The 17,095-nt window shown below is 40.9% G+C and overlaps 1 long non-coding RNA gene across 1 annotated transcript; it reads left to right on the top strand.

Annotated features, from left to right (window-relative positions):
• The first annotated feature begins 464 nt into the window (after positions 1 to 464).
• On the top strand, positions 465 to 17,095 carry LOC110092764. Its single transcript, XR_002302624.2, has 3 exons — positions 465 to 575; positions 661 to 702; positions 17,028 to 17,095. It is a non-coding gene; the product is annotated as an uncharacterized LOC110092764 (long non-coding RNA).

The following is a 17,095-nucleotide window of genomic DNA, read 5'->3' as shown; positions in this document are numbered from 1 at the left end:
ATCTGGTAGGTGTTTCTTTGATTTGCTGAGCATTGCATATTTCTTGCCTTTCTTGGTGCAAGTTTTTGGCCTCTTTTTCATTTATACCAGCTATGTTGACCAAGCAATTTCTAGGTTTATAGCCGTAGTTATAATAATCGCTTTGTGATTGTGTAAAGTCGTAATTAATCGGTACACTTCACTTATAGTTGACTGAAATAAAGGGCTGTAGTAGAAGCTATGTTTTTTGAAGAAATTTTGCAAGTTTAATTCCGAGTAAGGAATATCTTATAATTTTGCCTACAAGTAGGTGCAAAGTCTTTCGATCTGGTGGTAGGCATATTATAAAACTAACAAAAATCTAAGCTTTTTATTATAAGTTAGATGTTCATGAGTAAAAAAATTGTAGCATCAAGGAGAAGTACCCGTGTTCATTCTCGCATATCTATTTATCCTCTTGTATACTTTTCTTACGAGGCACCACTCTATTATGTCTAAAGGTTACTGCTCTTTCCAATATTGAGGCTAAAAAGAGAGTTGAGTTTCTTGAGGCTGTTAGTGGCACAATGGATGCTCATCTGCGCTACTTCAAACAAGTAATCTTTTTGATTGCATATTCATTCATTATTTTTCTTCCTTTTGTTGCGTGGCTTCAGCAGTTGTTCTTGTTATTTGTGATAGGGATATGAGCTATTGCATCAGATGGAGCCTTACATCCACCAGGTTTGTTTTGATGACCTTAAAAACATTAAGTTATACGGTCTATAGAAGTGAAATATGGTCCTTAACTTTGCGTAGTTTTTTGAAGTGTAACTGTGTTTTGCAGTTATCATGTCTTGTATTTTAAGCAGACTTAATTCGGGAAGCAAAAAGATGGAATATTTCAGTAGTAATTTCAAACATAAGGTCTACAGTTTCTATTTTATGCAACATCGCAATCAGGTCGTGTCCTGTATAAGAGGGCGCTTAACTATGTGGATAAGTTTTTGTTATTGTGCATAAATTGCCTGTTATGAAGCATTTTGCACAGATACTTAAAATTTATTTCTTCTCCCATAAACCTCTGAGAAGGGGGCTTTAGAATTTCAAGTTTACTGCTCTCTAAGAACTTCTCTGGTAAAACTTCAAGTAACTCCTGAGGATTTTTTACCATTTCAGCAGCGAGTATATGCATTTTTGTGAGGCTCAAAATCTCTCTGGTTCAAACAATATTTCCTTACATTTCCCTTATTTTTAAAGTACATTATTGAAAAAAAGTATCAACGAAGCTGTTGTTTGTTTTAATCTTAACTAGATTTAATTATGGGTTCATAAACTTCTTTTTTTTTTTTGTGTGTGTGGGGTGAGATGTGGTTGGTTTGTGGGGTGGGGGTTGGGGGTGGGGGTAGTGGAGGTGAGGGGGGATGTATGTGTGTACATTGGCACGGGTGTGACAAAATACATATGGGATTCAAAAGTACTTATATACAAGTTGACACTACCTTTTTTTTTACATTGAAATTTTATTACCAAAAAGTGAGAAGGTTACAAAATAACTTAAAAAAATTGTATATGTATCTAACTTGAAATGTAAGTAGCAGGTTCCACATTTAGATTCTCAGTAAGCCACGAGTGCCAGTCATCAGAGCAATTATTGTATCTAACTTGAAATGTAGTAAACTTTGGGAATGAAGAAATGCTATTTTCTGACTTGTTTCTCTTGGAGAAAAGAACACGAGTTGAAACTTTTTCTCCACTAAATCAACTTAATTTTTGATGGAATCTTGAGACTAATAGAGCTTGAATCATCAACAACCTCTACTTCAAAACTATCATGAGTAACATTTTTGGGAATATAGTTGTAACGTTTTTGAAAGATAGCTTTCCCAAAGAAGGTTCTAAAAGTATCAACATGCCTGACATTGATATTTGCTAATGCAAAAGACGGAGGAGCAAATGGAAATTAACATCAAACATACCAACAACATGTAGAAGGCATTGACTCAAAAAAGTGGAAATGTAAGAGTAGGTTCCAGAGCATGAGACCATTCTGGAGGGGACAAGTCTAAAGGAACAACTTCGAACAATTTTATAAGTTCAACTGGATCATTTGTATTTATCACTCATAAACTCAACCTTCTTGAACAATAGGGCCCCAAAGGATGATTTTCTTTATTTCAAATGGGCCTTAAAGTAATCAGTATATTCATGACTAAAGATTTTACAAGATTAACATTATGAGGGTAAACACCCAAATTTCATTTTTTGTCAAATAACTAGATGTCCTAGTGTGCATCCATACCTCCCTTGCCAAAGAAGTAGAAACCTCACAATAACTTAGGTTGTAGACGATCAAAAGAGTTTTGCGATAGTACTATCCTCTTGTATCGATTGCCAAAAAATTGATTAGAGTGAGTATATTGTAGATTGAATAATAAAGTGGACAAAAATATGAGGGAAAATTATCCATGTTGTGGTAATAGGAGGCTCCTTAGAGATACTATGATAAGGACATCAGTCAGAGATTTCGACATGTGTACCATCGACGGAGACGCCGATCGACGGCCATGATTTTGTAGTCTTTACTTTTGATGTATTTTGTATTTTATTTATTTATGTCATTTCAGTTTTCCGAGTTTGCCCCTAGGGGTAGCGAGTCTTTATTGTAGCCTTGAGGACATTTGTGTCATTTCCTTTTTTTCATAGTTTGAGGCCTATGTATTAAGGTCTCCTTGCATTGTATTGGATGATGATCTTTGAATGAAATTTCTAGTTTACTTGCTTGATCTCTTTGTGAGTTCTTGAGAGGAGCAACTGATGGGGGCATCAACAGGAGATTCCGGCGCGTTTATCAGAGGCGACACCGGAGATCGACGGCCATGATGGAGGGCCTTTACTACCGATGACCTGTTGTATCTGCATTTCATATATTACTTGCTTATTTTCAGTTTTTCCCATTTTTACCCTTGTGGGTATTAGTTTTCTCTTGTAGCCCAAGGGCATTTTAGACTTCTGTACTTGCTTTCATTTGGAGCCTATTTATATGGCTCTTGTATCTTGTATGAGGCTAATGAAGTATTGAATGAAAAATTTGTTTTTGCGTTCTCTTTGTGAGTTCCATTTTATAGATCTCTTAGTGAGTTCTTTTCTTTTAGAGATCTCTTAGTGAGTTCTCTAGGTAGTTACATGCAACGTTCGTCTTCTCCACCATAATCTCCTGCAAGCAAAGGCCAATAGTTGGAAGAAGCCAAATCTCTCACGAGCGTTGTCACCATTGGAGCCCTACCCGCCGGCCAGCCACCTTGCCGCCGGCCATCTTTCCTCTCCACCACCTCCCCACATTCCCCTTCCCTACTTCTCATTGAAATTTGAATTCCAAAATTTGAATTTCTTTCTAAATTTGGAAATTTTATATATGGAAAGTTTTTGAATGAATCCAAATTTAAATTAAAATTGATTTGGATTTAATTTAAAAATTTTCCTAGTCATCTTTCAATTTTGGAAACCTCTCTCCCTCTCTCCCTAACTCCCTCTCTCTCTAGCCATGCCGTAGGCCACCCCTATTTGGACTCCCATTAATTAGGCAATTAACTCTTCATCTTATTTGAAATCCTAATTAAGTCCAAATAATTTTTCCCTCCAATTTCACTAAAACTGAAAATAATTTCAGTTTTAAACTCCCTCTCCCCTTGTTTTGCTTCCCTCTCCAATTACATTAATGGCCTCCCATTAATTCCCCTAACCCCTCATTACTCGCTGGCCCCCCTCTTTTGGAAATTAATTGGATTTTCAAATTATTTTCCAGCTCATCTCCTCACTAAAAATCAGTTTTAGAAAATCTGAAATATTTTCTGAAGCCTTATCTCCTACCTGAGCACTTCCCTGGAGTTGGCTTGAGCTCTCCACCCAACTCCTCCCTCCACATCCAGAAATCTGATATTACTTCAGATTTGATAAATACTTGCTTCCTCTTGGCCTCTCCACCCTAGCCGACCACCTCTCCTCTTGGACTCTTGTGGTGATTGCTCGTCTTCAAATCCATGGTGTATGGTGGACCTGCCGTTGATCATGGGCTCTTCTACGACATCTACGGAGATATTCACGTCTTAAGATCTCCTTTCTTTGACGTTGGATTTGGCTTCGACAATACCGTCGAAGAGTACTTGGATCGGATATTACCGACACTAGTGGACGCCATCGACGACCAATTCTCCGACTACACATGGATCATCGAAGGCCATCCTCCCGTGCCACCTCCACCTCCGAGTTCCTTCTCCACGACAACGTTCATTGGCTCCTCCCTCCTCGTGGAAACCTCACTTCTAGCTTGGACGATTTTCCGCCGCTCAACCTAGTTTTCGTAGGAAAGAGAGCAGAGGCCTCAAGGTGAACAACTCCTTATTAATTGTTGGATTCAAATCACTAGCTTTTAGCTTTACGTTACCCTTTGTATTGGCTTAAATTGTTTGGTTAATTTTCCTTGTAATTCCTTTGCCTAAGCAAGTGGAACCTTTCGAATTCTTGTAACCGATTTTAATTTGAAGCATAATTATATAAACGGTTAAGTTATTATTCAATCTCCTTTCTTAATCTTGTGGAACTCAACTCATGCATCACATCAGCAACCCTAGGTGAGGGTGAGTGCAATGCCCATTAACCTTTGGAGGATTCTAAGGTTCGCGGCTCGTCGTTCTCTTCTTCCTTCCCAACATCCGGCCACCCTTCCTACCCCCTACACCTGCCGGCCTACCCTCCTCCACCGCCCCCTTTCTCCCTGGACCGAGCCCCAACCCCTCCACCGTCAGCCTCCCTGGACCAGCCAAGCCCGCCAGCCACTCCGACCACCAACCGCCGGCCTCCACCCCACCATCCCCTTCTTCTAAACCCTTGCCGCCGGTTCCCCCATGCCTCCAAATTTGAGTTCAAATTCAAATTGCCATAACCCACTTTCCTAAAATACGCCGTGGGTAATTAGGAAAGTTTCGTAATTGAATTCAATCAAGTATTTGAATTCAAATACTTTCCAATTCCCAAAACCTAATTTAGGTAACCTCCTAATTTAAATCAAATCTGAAATTCAATTCAGATTTGATTTCAATCTTTAATTAAAGCTTGGGGCCCACCTATTTAACACAAATCCCTCTCCCTCCTCTCTTTATTTGGCCGGCCCCCTTATGGACTCTCTCTCTCTCTCTCTCTCTCTCTCTCTCTCTCTCTCTCCCAAATTAACTCCAATTCCCCCACTAAATCAGCCCCAATCCTCTCCACATTGCTGCCCCTCCCCCCGTTTTGATTAATTTGAATTTCAAATTAAATCCCTCCCAACCCACTAAAATCTGAAGGAATTTCAGAATTTTTGTTATTACCTCTTGGCCTTCCAACCCTAGCCGCCCCTCTCCCTCAATTTCCCCAAGCCTCCCATCTCTTCTCCACCTCCTTTTCTTGCCTACAAGCGACGACTCCTCTACGACATCACCACCATGTTACTCCAATGCCCTTGCATGGCGGATCTCGACCTTGATCACGGATTTGTCTTTGATGAACAAGGAAGGGTTGATATCCTAGAGTCACCCTACTTTGACGTATACTTTGGCAACAACGAGACCATCGACGGGTACATCGAGCGCATCCAGTACCAACTAGAACAAGCAATCGAGGAGCACATTCTTCCGGGTCGTTGGATCATCGTTGGTCATCCACCACCTCCTTCAACTCCGATTATCTCTCCGGCGACTACTACCCTAGGTCTCACTTGCATTCTAGTGGCTTCACTAGGTGTGCTTGTAACTTTCCTCCGCTAACCTGCACTTTCAAGAGATTGAGTGATGGATCTCAAGGTGAATGACCTAGATCATAAATTTGAGGCTTTTGTTACATTTGCTATTTGCATTACCTACTAGTTATTGGTTGTTATTTTGCAAGTCCTACTAATCTCAAATTGTAACCAATTGCTATTACTTAATCTTTCATGCCATATTCTTAAACCTTCACTTGAGCAAACAAAAGGGTTTATTCATAGCCAAGCAAAGTTCACCACTTCTATTAATATCTTAATTGCAATTCTTGTATATCGCATTTAGTTTCACATCATCTTGGTATCAGAGCATGGCCAGCATAGGCTATGCATCTAGAAGTCATCCTAGGGAATTTTAACTTCAATTTTAAGTGTCATTGCATGCTCATTACCACCTAGAAAATTTTAAAACCCTTGTTAGTCTTGCTGTCCAGAAAATTCCTGCACCAATTAGTGGCCTTTATGGGAGTCTAAGCTAGTGTTTAGGTGTTGTCCACACCCTAGAAACTTAGGTCTTCACTGTAGTTTGCTGTCTTGTTCATTTCAGCATCATTTAGAGGCATTAGGAGCGTATTATCTTAGTGTCTAGGTGCTGTCCACTACCCCGTTACCTCTCCTAGCATCCCTTAGCCCCTACCCATGGATCAGGAACATATTCAGGCGACTCTAGACCTCATCGTAGGTCAACTTGGGACAGTTACTCAACAAATTAGGAACACCCTGACTGACATAGCGGACTTTAGACACCAAACGGGTGAGCGACTTGATAACATTGAACGGTTAGGACAGCCCGCAATTTACACCCCTTCTAGGCCGCACTCGCCCTATGGTGATGATGCCCGGACTGATTATGGACCGCCGTGGGATCACTATCGTCATAAACTTAGTCCCAATCAGGACCCCATAGGAAATAAACCCACTTGGATAGATAATGACGCTCAACTACCAAAGAACATCCGAATAGATGCTCCTTCCTATGATGGCACCCTCGACCCTCAAGTCTTCTTAGATTGCCTCAAAGGGATGGATAGTTATTTCAAATGGTATAGCATTTCAGAAGCTAGGAAAGTTAGATTCGCCGAAATGAAACTTACTGGTCGAGCCAACCAATACTGGACAAACTTGAAAAACATGCGCGAAGCTCGAGGTGAGCACCCTATCATCGATTGGTGGTCTATGAAGCAAGAGCTCAAGAAAAAATATCTCCCTTCCTCATATTACCCTAAGCTCTTAAATTAATGGAATAGACTGACTCAGGGTAGCAAACCCGTGAAAGATTACATCTCCGCCTTTGACGATTTCATGATTCGTTGTAATGGCGAGGAATCCACTACCCCTGCTCAACTTCTATCCATGTTTAGAGCTGGCTTTAGGGAAGATCTCTGAAACGAGCTTTTCGCAAGAGGAGTTGATACTTTAGAAGCAGCCTACAGTTTAGTGCTCGACCTCGAGGAGTCTAGACCCATTCCCACGCCAAGCAGCTAGACTCCTGCCCAACCCCGTATAGAGCTTCCTCCAGTCAACCCCAAAACCAACCCACAGGCTCTATAGTCCGACGAACTGCTAGCCCAGCTCAACCTTGCCCTGATTTTAAAGGTAAGACTCCCAAGCGTGACATTCCCAAAGCCACTTATGGAACTAAGTGCTATAAGTCCCACAGTTATGGACACATCGCTTCACAGTGTTCTAGTCCATACAAGGTCACCATAATCGAAGAGGTTGAAGAAGAAGAAGAACCTGAAATTGAATTGACTCATCCTGTTGACGATGAAGAAGACTTCTTCTACGAGGAAAACCCTGTTGATCTGCAAGTCGTTAGATGTGCGTTGTCCCAACCCAAACCCAGCGATGATTGGCGAAGAACTTCGATTTTCCATACCTTTACTATGATCAGTGATAAGAACTGCAAAGTTATCATCGACAGTGGAAGTTGTATCAATGCAGTCTCTTCAGCTATGATATCCAAACTTGACCTAAAGATGACACCCCACCTTAACCCGTATAAGGTCGCTTGGATTAATTCGACTACCATAGAAATTAAGGATAGGAGTCTTATTCCCATAGAGTTTATTGGATATCAAGAGAAGATTTGGTGCGATGTGTTGACTATGGATGTGGGTCAGATTATCCTCGGTCGCCCGTGGTTATTTGACAACGATGTCCATATTTATGGGAGAACAAACACCTGTCTGTTTGAGTAGAACAGTAAGAAGATCAAGCTTATACCTTCACAACCAAAACCCCATCAGACGGAAGTCAAACCAACCCCTGTCAAACCAAACAAGGGATTACATCTCTTGACTGCAAAGGAAGTGGAAAATGAGTTTAACCAAGGAGCTCCCATGTACACCCTAGTGGTCCGTGAAACTAATGAAGAAATAGGAGAACCAGTCCCGATAGAAGTCCAACCACTCCTTAAAACCTTCGTCGATGTTTTTCCCGAGGATCTTCCAAATCAGTTACCCCCTCTACGAGATATTCAACATGCCATAGACCTAATACCCAGAGCTTCACTGCCCAACCTCCCCCACTACCGTATGAACCCAGGGGAGCATGCCAAGTTAAAAGATCAAGTTGACGATCTGCTCCAAAGGGGATTTATCAAAGAAAGCTTAAGCCCATGTGCCGTCCCCGCACTTCTAACTCCCAAAAAGGATGGCTCCTGGAGGATGTGTGTTGATAGTCGTGCTATCAACAATATTACGATGAAGTATCATTTCCCCATTTCACGCCTAGATGACATGTTGGACATGATGACCGGAGCAACTTTATTTTCCAAGATCGATCTTAAGAGCGGTTATCATCAAATCAGAATCCGCCCCGGGGACGAATGGAAAACGACATTTAAAACTAAAGATGGGTTGTATGAATGGATGGTTATGCCGTTTGGCCTTAGTAACGCTCCTAGTACGTTCATGATAGTTATGACTCAAGTTTTGCGACCGTTTTTAGGAAAATTTGTTGTGGTTTATTTTGATGACATTCTGATCTATAATAGTTCGGTGGATCTTCACTTGAATCATTTGAAGCAAGTCTGTGAAGTTCTGAGGAAAGAACAATTGTACGCAAACCCAAAAAAGTATAGGTTCCTCATCGATCGTGTCACTTTTCTCGCTTTCATCATGTCTAATCAAGGAATATCCGTTGACCTCGAAAAAGTTCTAGCGTTTAACGAGTGGCCTGAACCTAAAAATATCAGAGATGTTTGGAGCTTTCATGGATTGGCCACCTTTTATCAGAGGTTTATTAAAAACTTTAGTACCATAGTGGCGCCCATAACTGATTGCCTAAAGAAGGGTGAATTCCAATGGACTTCAGCTGCCACCAAAGCTTTCGAGGAGATCAAAAAGAGAATGGTCGAGGCCCCAGTCATGCGTCTTCCTGATTTTTCTAAAGTATTCGAAGTAACTTGCGATGCGTCTGGTATTGGTATAGGAGGAGTTTTGTCACAAGAAAGACACCATGTTGCCTATTTTAGTGAGAAGTTGAATGATATCAGGCAACGGTACTCGACCTACGATAAGGAGTTTTATGCGATCATTCAATCTCTTAGATATTGGAGACATTATCTTCTTCCACAAGAATTTGTTATCTTTTCAGATCATGAGGCCTTACGGTATATTAACTCTCAGAAGAAGCTTAATGCTAGACAAGGAAGTTGGGTTGAATTCTTGCAAGAGTATACCTACACAATAAGACAAAGCAGGATCCGAAAATAAAGCAGCAGACGCTTTAAGCCGTAGGATGATTGTTACTCGCGAGATGAGGACTGAAGTTGTTGGGTTTGAGCGCATTAGAGAAGAATATAAGGATTGCCCTGATTTTAAAGAAACATATAAACTTCTGATAACGGGTAAAGATCGAATCATTGATGATTTCTTAGTGGAAGACGATTATTTATTTAAATCCCAGAAACTCTGTATTCCCAATACCTCACTCCATGAATTTCTAGTTTGGAAACTACATGCTGGTGGTTTAGCGGGGCACTTCAGCCAAACCAAGACAATTGCTGCCGTTGAAAATCGATTTTATTGGCCGAGTCTTAAGAGGGACATTATTAGATTAATGAAGCAGTGTCACACCTGTCAGTTGGCCAAACAAAGAAAGCAAAACACCGGCCTCTATACACCACTCCTTGTACCCAACTGACCCTGGCAAGATGTGAGTATGGATTTTGTCCTTGGTCTTGCCAAGATTATTAGAAAACACGATTCCGTGTGTGTGGTTGTGGATAGATTTTCCAAGATGGCGCACTTCCTCCCTTGCTCGAAAACGTTTGATGCTTCTAGGATTGCCAAACTGTATTTCGATGAAATTGTCAGGTTACATGAGCTACCAAAGACCATAGTGTCCGATCGAGACGTAAAATTTACTAGTTATTTTTGGAAGACGTTATGGTTCAAAATTGGCACTAAACTGAAATTCTCCACCGCTTTCCACCCCCAGACAGATGGTCAGACTGAAGTGGTAAATAGAAGCCTAGAATCTCCTTAGAACTTTGGTTGGTGAAAACCTTAGAGATTGGGATTTAAAGTTACACATTGCTGAGTTTGCTTATAACAGCTCTGTTAACCGAACCACGGGCCTGAGCCCGACTGAAATTGTGTACGGATACCAACCTAGGCAACCTATAGATTTAATCCCAATGGGTCCTAAGTTTAGAACATCTGAGTCTACATCTGATGTAGGCAGGGGGGGGGGGGCAAACAAGTTAAATTTTATTTTGGAGAGTTTCTTTATCTCTACTAAAAATCAGCTCATTAATGAGCTTCTTATTCTTTATCAGCTCATTAATGTAATTAATTAGATTCATTTCCCCTTACTTTGGCTCCTTGGTTTCCCCTCCTTGGTTCCCCCCCCCCCCAATGACCGGTTCTCTTCCCCTTCCCCTTTGTCTTTTCGGTTTCTGTTGGCTGTTGTTGTTCCCGTGGTTAACCCCTCTTGGTTTTATTTCTTGGCTATTTTCCCGTGAAGCTTGCCCTGTTTCCTGTGTTGCCTCTTCGGGTCCCTTGCTAGCTTGGTTTCCCGTGGCTGCTGGTGGGGTTTTTTCATGGGCTATTTTCTGTGCAGAATTCTTGCTGGCTGTTGTGGTGTCTTTTGACCTTCTAGTTCCCTCTTTTAATGGGATTATTTAGTAGTTTTAGGTGGTTGTTTGGCTGCCCTTTTCTTCTATAGATAGGTGTTTTGGGATGAAAAAAAGAATGTTATGTGAGTTATTTTTGGAGATGTAAACTTGCGGGTTTCTTTGTGGAAAAGCTTGTGAGCTTTGTCCAACTTCTCTCCCTTCTTTCCTCTTTGAGAAAGCTTGCGAGCTTGTCTACATTTCTTCTCGGCTTCTTATCTCTTCTTCTCTACGCAAGTGACCACCCCATCAGTATCTTTCGTCTCAAGGAATGCAAGTTTAGGTTTTTATTATATAAGCTTGTTTGAGTCGTTTGTAAGCATCGTTTGTAAGGTGTCATTTTATTTTATAAAAGTGAAGGTATTTTGGTTTATTTGTTGTATTTTATATTCTTTTGGGTATATTTGTGTCTTTTTATTATCCTAGGAAGTTTTAGCTTTTGCTTGCAAAAATTTGGGGACCTTCCCAAATTTTTGCTCGCATTAGCATCTCATTTACAAGAATTGCATATAGAAATTAATAAAAGAATTGAACAGAGCAATGCCAACTATAAACTTAATGCGGACCTCAAGAAAAGATTTAAATAATTTGAAGTGGGAGATTTTGTGATGGTTCGGATTTGTCCAGGGCGGTTCCCGCAAGGGACCGTTAAAAAGTTACATGCGAGAAGCGCAAGACCTTTTAGAATAATTTTCAAGATAAACATTAATGCTTATGTGCTAGACCTTCCTAAAGGTTTTAACATTAGCCCCACGTTTAACATCGAAGATTGTAGCCTTCGAAGGTCCGGAGTTTAACCCCACTAATCCACTAAACAATGAGCCTTGTGTGATCCTACCTGGTGAGAACCTTAACTTACCTCCACTTCCAAATATTCTTACTTTACCTATTGCGTAGAAAATTGAGGCAATACTTTGTGATGACATCATTTTCACTAAAGATGGTGGTCACCAAAGGTATTTAGTTCAATGGGCAGGAAAATCGGAGATAGAGAACACGTGGATCGACCGGGATGAGTTGTAGAGATTAGATCATGATCTACGGGAGTGGTACGAGAGTTCTAGAGATCCTTACTCGACGGGGTCGAGCTCTCTCCCAGTTGGGGAGAATGATGAGGACATCAGTCAGAGATTTCGACATGTGTACCATCGACAGAGATACCGATCGACGGCCACAATTTGTAGTCTTTACTTTTGATGTATTTTGTATTTTATTTATTTATGTCATTTAAGTTTTTCAAGTTTTCCCCTAGGGGTAGCGAGTCTCTATTGTAGCCCTGAGGGTATTTGTGTCCTTTCCCTTTTTTTTAGTTTGAGGTCTATATATTAAGGTTTCCTTGCATTGTATTGGATGATGATCTTTGAATGAAATTTCTAGTTTACTTGCTTGATATCTTTGTGAGTTCTTGAGAGGAGCAACCCTAGGTGAGGGTGAGTGCAATACCCGTCAACCTTCGGAGGATTCCAAGGTTCGCGGCTCATCGTTCTCTTCTTCCTTCCCAACATCTGGCCACCCTTCCTACCCCCATACACCAGCCGGCCTACCCTCCTCCATCGCCCCCTTTCTCCCTGTACCGAGCCCCAACCTCTCCACCGTCGCCTCCCTGGACCACCCAAGCCCGCCGGCCTCCACCCCCTCCACCGCCCCCTTCTCCTAAGCCCTAGCCGCCGGTTCCCCTTGCCTCCAAATTTGAGTTCAAATTCAAATTTCCATAACCCACTTTCCTAAAATACGCCATGGGTAATTAGGAAAGTTTCCTAATTGAATTCAATCAAGTATTTAAATTCAAATACTTTCCAATTCCCAAAACCTAATTTAGATAACCTCCTAATTTAAATCAAATCTGAAATTCAATTCAGATTTGATTGCAATCTTTAGTTAAAGCTTGGGGCCCACCTAATTAACACAAATCCTTCTCCCTCTCTTTATTTGGCCGGCCCCCTTATGGTCTCTCTCTCTCTCTCTCTCCCAAATTAACTCCAATTCCCCCACTAAATCAGCCCCAATCTTCTCCTTATTGCCGCCCCTACCCCCCTTTTTGATTAATTTGAATTTTCAAATTAAATCCCTCATAACCCACTAAAATCTGAAGGAATTTCAGAATTTATGTTATTACCTCTTGGCCTCCCAACCCTAGCCGCCCCTCTCCCTCAATTTGCCCAAGCCTCCCATATCTTATGCACCTCCTTTGCTTGCCTAGAAGCGACGGCTCCTCTACGACATCACCACCACGTTACTCCAATGCCCTTGCATGGCAGATCTCGACCTTGATCACGGATTTGTATTTGATGAACAAGGAAGAGTTGATATCGTAGAGTCATCCTACTTTGACGTATACTTTGGCAACGACGAGACCATCGACGAGTACATCGAGCGCATCCAGTACCACCTAGAACAAGCAATCGAGGAGCACATTCTTCAGGGTCGTTGGATCATCGTTGGTCATCCACCACCTCCTCCAACTCCGATTACCTCTTCGGCGACTACTACCCTAGGACTCACTTGCCTTCTAGTGGCTTCACTAAGTGTGCTTGCAATTTTCCTCCGCTAACCTCCACTTTCAAGAGATTGAGTGAGGGATCTCAAGGTGAATGAGCAAATAAAAGGGTTTATTGGTAGCCAAGCAAAGTTCACCACTTCTATTAATATCTTAATTGCAATTCTTGTCTATCACATTTAGTTTCACATCATACTAAAGTGTAGGAACTATTTTAGTATACGCTTTGGTAGGCCATTCACATGATATGAATGAGAAGAGAAAAATTCTGAATAATCTAATTCCAAAAATAGATTGATAAGCCCATGACAATGATTTAGGCGTCTAATTGAGAAATCATCAATTAGGTATAAATCATATAGGAAAATACTTATATCTCAGAACTTTGGTAACCAAAGTTAAAATTTTCAATTAAATTGTAGACAAATGATGATGCCAGAAAAAAAATGTCAGCTTTTTGAAAAAATGAGAGCAATTTTGCTATGAAATGTAATTGGTAGTTTGTATTGAGCAGAATTTGAGCCGTGCTAAATAAATAAAGGAAATTTGACAGATAAATTTTGTTTTAAAGAACCCTTACCCCTAATTGTATCTGCAAAGGAAAAAAGTGAGAACAAATGGCTGAATAGGGCAACAACAATAGCATGATTAAGTATAATTGTAGGAGATGGTTGTCTATTGACATTGTTGCACAAAAGAGATGTAGTGGGAAATGAAAGCACTATCCTCAACCATATAATAGGAAGCTCTTGTAGAATTCAAGAGTAAACCTAACGATGATTGATTTCAGCATTTGCCAACACAATTTTGAAAGAAAAATCAAAGGAAGTAGCACAATCAATGTAGCATTAGATGAACTCTCAAAGAATAGAACAAGATACAGTTGATCCTCAATTCGAGAGGAGGATCTATCTCTTCTACTTCTCTAGATGTCTCTAAACCCTAAGCACACAAAAACACAAGAACAAACTCAGCATGAAAACAAGATATCACAACCCTAACCTCTCTCATCTATTTATAGCATAAAAAATAATCTCAATTACTAATTAGCCCCTCTCCAAAATCAGATCATGCCTAAAATTTCCCCCCCTCCCCTTTTGGTCCAATCTTACCAAAATTCCCTCTTCCTCTTTAAGCAATGGGCCCCACCAATTAGTCGTCCCCTCCCCTAATTAGAGCTTGCCAAAAATCAATGTTTCCCTTTAAAACAATGGGCTCCACGACAGGCTGTTGGATGGTTAGGCAAAACAACAGGCCTCTGCCTGCTGTAGACCAAGGGGCTCAATTGGGCCGGCTGGACCGATCCCTCCTGGATTGATCTATCAATACCTTGTTCCCAAAGATCCACATTGTTCCCAAGGTGAAAAACCGAAAATTGATCTTGCATCCTCTCGTAAGGTTCGCATCTAGCATCATAATTAAGAAGGTTCATCCATTTGATCAACACTTCTTTGATCCCTCCTCCCTAGCATACCCCTTACAGCTCTAGTGGCTCTAATATCACTTCCAAATCTTCAGTCAATGTTGCGGACAACTCTTAACTAGCGGTGTGATCCCATATAGCTCTCCTTAGTTGTGACACGTGGAATATCAGATGTATGATAATGGTCGGAGGTAGCTTCAATCGATATGCCACAGCTCCGATCCTTTCTTCTATCTCAAAGGGGCCAAAGTACTGCAGAGCCAACTTCTCATTCCTCCTAATTGCCATGGTCCGTTGCCTGTCAGGGTGAAATTTCAGATACACCCTATATCCCCTTCCTCAAACTAGACTTCCTTCCTGTGCTCATTCGCCTGCCTTTTCATAATTTGTTGGGCTCTCAACATATGTATTTTCAGTTCCTCTAGTGTTCTATTTCTTTCTTCCAAGTACTATACTAAAAAAACTGATGTGTTATTCTGCCCAAAGTGTACCAAGTGAGGTGTATCCTTGTCGTACAACACTTTGAAAGGAGTCATATGGGAAATTGAATGGATGAAGTGCTGTACTAGTATTTCGCCCATGCCAGCCACTTAACCCACAGTCAAGGTATCTTTGAAGCAAAGCATCATAGGTATGGCTCCAAGCTCCTATTGACCACCTATATCCTTCCATCCGTCTGAGGTGGTAAGGGGTTCTCTTTAGTAAGCAGTCCTTGAACTCCCTCCAACTTTGAATTGGGCTGATGTTTCTCCACTAGTACCAGGCCAATGCATTCACTTCTAAACACAGGCCAACTACCATCAATTTCTCTTTCTCCATCAACCCGTTGACAACGAAGTACATCAATACCTTTTAGAACCACCCATGTGCGTCCTTGCCTTCAAAGATGGGCATCTACAGCTTCCTTACCCTCAGATCGCCTCCGTAGCCTCTCATTCCCCGAAAGGGTGGTGCTCCCCAAGTGTCTCGATCTTCCCTTCTGCACTCGTACCCGAACCCTTCTTCAAAATCCCCCCTCCTTTCAAAATCAGTACCCTGACACTCATAATATATCCCTCTTCTTGTAAAATCAGCACCCCGTCACTTGTACCCAATACTCATCTCCTCCCTGAAATAGTCTCTAGCAGAGGCATCCCGTATTCTCTCTCCAGAATATCCACCTCTTGATTCTCTCCTCCCCTAAACGGATTAGGGTTTTCTCCTCTTCCTTGGCCGCCAGTGGGTTTCTTCATTTTTGAGGTCATCATATTGAGTTTGGCTGTTTTTGAGGTTGTCGTTTTGGGTTTTGATTCAAGCAACTTCTTCAGTAGATCTTCAACGACAATGAACTTTTCATCTATCTTTTCATGGACGGATGCAAATTGGTTTTGAAAATCTGAAGTTTTTTTCACAAAATTTGATTTCAATTGGCCTAATTCCCCCTCCAACATTACTTCTTTCCTTCCGGCCTTTGGTTCCCTAGATCGAAGTGTTCTGATACCAATTTGTTAGGTAGTGGATGCATTTTCACAAAAACCAACAAATGAAATACGAAAAATTGCGAAGAAGAACGCCCCATAATAATTTTTATTGAAAGAACTATAAAGAGAAATTCAAGATATCGTTGGATCTTCAATTGGGGAGGAAGATCCGGCTCTCTCAAATCCCTTGCCACCTGCTAGAGCCCAAATAACCTAATAATAAAGTCCCTTCAACAAACTCCCCATAACATATTTAAGCATACAATCCTTAGGTAAATCCAAAAATTGCTTCTTCTATTTGAATTTTCCATCCTAAACCCCCTTAATTTTCTCTTAATTAAACTACATGATCCGCCTCTGGTAATAGAGAACCGGTCCTGTTTGGACCGGTCTATCAATATATTCACTTGTTTAGTTATTTTGGTCAACTGATTGCTTCCATTCAACATAAAATGTTACATAGACGATAGTAGCTGATTATTCTTTAGATGGGAAGGCTTTTCTGATTATTGTTACTAATTTTAAGAATCACATTCATTTTCCTTTGTTAATTTCATACATAACCAAAAATTTTCGTGCATATATTTTGTAAATTCAGTTCAAGTTCACTTATTTACACATCCTAGTTAAGACATTCCAATTCTTGTGTTTTATGAAATATCAAAAAGCATACATTTTCTTATTTTCCTAGTTACAAACTACAGCATTTTCCAGAGACCATTAGCCATTGGTTACCTGATTTGAGTACTGATGAATACTGTGATGATTTGAAGGTTCTCGCATATGCGCAGCAATCAAGAGAGAGGTCCAACTATGAGCATGCAGCCCTTACGGAGAGGAT

This window comes from Dendrobium catenatum, unplaced genomic scaffold (genome assembly GCF_001605985.2).
Source record: "Dendrobium catenatum unplaced genomic scaffold, ASM160598v2 fragScaff_scaffold_120, whole genome shotgun sequence".
NCBI lineage: Eukaryota > Viridiplantae > Streptophyta > Magnoliopsida > Asparagales > Orchidaceae > Dendrobium > Dendrobium catenatum.
The sequence above is the reverse complement of the archived record's forward strand: the minus strand, read 5'-3'. Positions and strand labels throughout refer to the sequence as shown.